This window comes from Temnothorax curvispinosus, unplaced genomic scaffold (assembly GCF_003070985.1).
Source record: "Temnothorax curvispinosus isolate PA1 unplaced genomic scaffold, ASM307098v1 QBEX01003965.1, whole genome shotgun sequence".
In the NCBI taxonomy this organism is placed as follows: domain Eukaryota; kingdom Metazoa; phylum Arthropoda; class Insecta; order Hymenoptera; family Formicidae; genus Temnothorax; species Temnothorax curvispinosus.
Genome location: NW_020213745.1, coordinates 51,229 through 54,646, shown reverse-complemented (window position 1 = coordinate 54,646; position 3,418 = coordinate 51,229). Strand labels below are relative to the sequence as shown.

Genomic DNA, 3,418 nt, shown 5'->3' with positions numbered 1-3,418 from the left:
CTCTCTCTCTCTCTCTCTCTCTCTCTCTCTCTCTCTCTCGCTCACTCACTCCGGACACACATATGTACATAGATTACAACTTCGTATAATGTTTCTATCGTGTGATCGACCCACCACAATTTCCACAAGAAAGTGCTTTTCACGTGTGCAGAAAATAAAACAAATGCTGATTCCGCGAAACTCAAGGTGCCTTTTCACGTTAACGCTCGACGCTCATTTTTAGCAAGTAAAAATCTTCAGAAATAATATCTTTTATTTATATATGTATCCATAAAATATTATTACTTGAAGATATTACTTGAAAATAATTAATATTTTACGTATTTCGAAGTCTATGTTTGATTGTACTGGGACGATTAACGACGATTCAGCGACAACGCTGAATATTAAACAAATTCAACTTCATTTCTTTGATGCTAGCGTCAAAGCGAAACCACTACGTTCACCTTGTTGACGCTCATTTTCAGCGTCTCATGAATTGGCACCTTGAAGGTGCGCTTGTCACGCTTGTCGTCGACAACTGGTCATTCATGACTTTTACCGCCTCGCAAGATACGCTCTCCGATGAATTTGCAATTGATTCATTCAATTCTTCTCACTCATTACACGGAATATTACTGTTTCTCGAATCAAATCGACCGTCATATAAGTCAGGTGTCCCGGCTTGCGAGTACGAAGCCGTAGTAAAAACGCGCGTCTTTATCTCTTCCTCAACGAAGGCTTCCACGCGATCGCGCCCGCTTCGATCGAGAGCGCTCGTCTACCGTCGCGACTTCGAAACCGACGTTTCCCGATTACGAGGCGCATTCGCCTCGCGAATCGTGTAAGTGACGGAGACTCGTACGTCACGCCGTACTAAACGTTTCCTCGCCGCGTGCACTGTCGGCTTGGTGTGTAAACGCTTAATCTCGTGACGTTCAGTCATACGAGAGAGACAGAGACAGAGAGAGAAAAGCTCGCGCGCGCTATCAGTCGAATTTAAAGGCCGCCGTTTACCTCGCTGGCTCCTTTTTTACTGGATTCTCAATCACTTGAAACTTCGCAGTTTAGTTTTGAATACATCTTTCTATCGTTCTTCTGGTTTCAGCGACTTGATAATATTCTTTGATCCGACTCGAGCAGTAATAGTTATAATATTATATTCCATTTGATAAAACCGACACATAGTTCGATTAACTATGAGTTACCGCAGTGTTTTTTCTTGTAGACAAAAATTTATTATAGAGACCACTGAACAATTTCCTTGTATCTTTATTCTTATTCTTGTCTCCACGGACAAAATCTCAAGATATTTTACGCGCAATCCGATCGCTTGCATTCAGAAAAATATTTCGTTGTCTTATTGTTAGTTATGAATCTTTATTTTTTCGCAATCTCAAATGTTTCTCTTTCTAAACAGACATCCATGTATTTCCGAACGCAAAAACGCTTCTTCCCATTCTTCCTTCTGATTCCTTTAATTTTGTTTTTTTCAAAACAAATATCTATATGTAAGATATTTGTAAGATATAACTGTCACTTTTTTATTACTCTTCTTCTAGTCTGATTTGTGATTCCAGAATAAATTTGACAATTCAACTTTTGTAGGTAAACGGTAGCAACAATAATAATAATACTAGTAATAGTACTAGTGGTAGTAAATGCTGCATTTCCGGCCAATTTGGTAAAGCACTTAGAAACAGATAGAGCAAAAAAGAGACAGCGGTAGTCCTTCAAACCAGGTATCTTGCTGCTCGCTCTCTTCTCTAACCAGGTGCGGTAATCAAATTTTTGATTGCACTTTTGAACGATCCGGTGTTCGACCACTGAGCCTGACTGACACCCGTGGAGCATAATTATCATCTAAAAGGAAGTCAGCATCACTCTTTTCATTCTTGGGCTCTCTCGAATTTCTTGGCGTATGTCGATTCTCGCCAACTCTTTCTTTTCAATTCTTAAGCGGTAAGGGCTCTGGCGGAACTCGTCCTCTTCACATGAATACATAGTAACCGAGATCCCCTGAAAGGAGATCGAAGATCTCCTAGACCGGGAGACTTGTGACGTTTGCTTACTTATCACCGTTGAGAGAGAGAGAGAGAGAGAGAGAGAGAGAGAGAGGAGAGAAAATAAAAGAAAGAAAGAGGAAGACCGGATGAGACGCGAGGCGCCGATTTGTACATACGATTCGTACACGACGAGCACTGCGCTGCGCGGTGCCGAAACTCCGAGTTCAGCCCGCAGCGATGACAACGACGACAACGACGCGGCTGGGCATCATCCTAATGGCGCGTTATCTTGCACGTAACGCCAAAACACCGACACACCTATTCTTCGGAATTCCTACCGCCCAGCCTCGTCTACGATACACCATTCCCGATACCGGCGGCCATCTTGCGCCATGACGTCGCCGTCACCAGCCGTCACCGAAGGCGCGCCCGACTCCGCCCGAGCGCCGTCGTCGCAACCGTAGTCTGTAGGCCACGTTTCACGATCGGCAGAGTGCACCGCGACACTCAAGATCGATCGTATGTATGTATGTATGTATGTGCATATATACATACACGCATACGAAATCTCGCATGTTGCAAACTAGTTATGAAAAAGAATTATATAAATTAATCAACTAAAGATAAGTGCACGTAAAATGCGTGAAGATAAAAAATAACTGATGAGAGTCTATCAAATAGGAAAATCATGATCTATCAAATAGGACGATATTGAAAAAAATTAATCGACGTTTAAGTAACCGATTCCAAAAAATTACGATGCTTTATAATCGATAATATCGAAATAATAATCGATTAATTCGTAATTTTTTATAGCTATTATTTTAATATTAAATTTATATAATTTAGGGATGACCGACCAAATTTTGATTAACTTAATTAATGATTAATTTTATCAACACAAAGTGTTTACAACACCGGAAATACGTTGGCGCTGCAAGTTCATATTTTTTAATGAACTATAGCTCAAACGATTGCTCCCTAATTGCTCCCTCAGAATCAACAATTGCTCCCCTTTTAAAATTATTATTTTTTGAGATATTTAATAAAAACAAAAAATTTCTAATTTTTATTGAAAAACATATTTATAATAACTCTATGCAACTCAATCCGGCATAAAACAATTGCTCCTTCATTGCTCCTTATTGCTCCATCATAATTTTAATGATTTATTGCATTTTTATCGAAAAATTAACAAATTAATCATTTCACAAGTAACGCCGCCGCCGCCACTATCGGCCGCCTATTGTAACTATGGCTCGGCAGCCATTGGCGGAAATATTTTGGCCTAAGGCTGAGTTTCCACTGAGCGCGTCACGCATCGCGTTATCCGTCGCGACCAATCAAAACATCTTATTTTATTACATTATTTGTAATGGGATGTTTAGATTGGTTAAGCCCCTTGCACAATGCCAGACAACAGGCAATAGGAA

General features: G+C 40.4%; 1 protein-coding gene across 1 annotated transcript in view; it reads right to left on the bottom strand.

The window, feature by feature from the left end:
- The window catches only part of LOC112453052 (liprin-alpha-1), a 129,122-nt gene extending 126,691 nt beyond the window's left edge, over positions 1 to 2,431 (bottom strand). The window contains exon 1 of the mRNA XM_025013595.1: positions 2,162 to 2,431. The gene's annotated coding sequence lies outside the window, so the exon portion shown is untranslated. The remainder of the gene's footprint in view (positions 1 to 2,161) is intronic.
- Between the last annotated feature and the right edge of the window lie 987 nt (positions 2,432 to 3,418).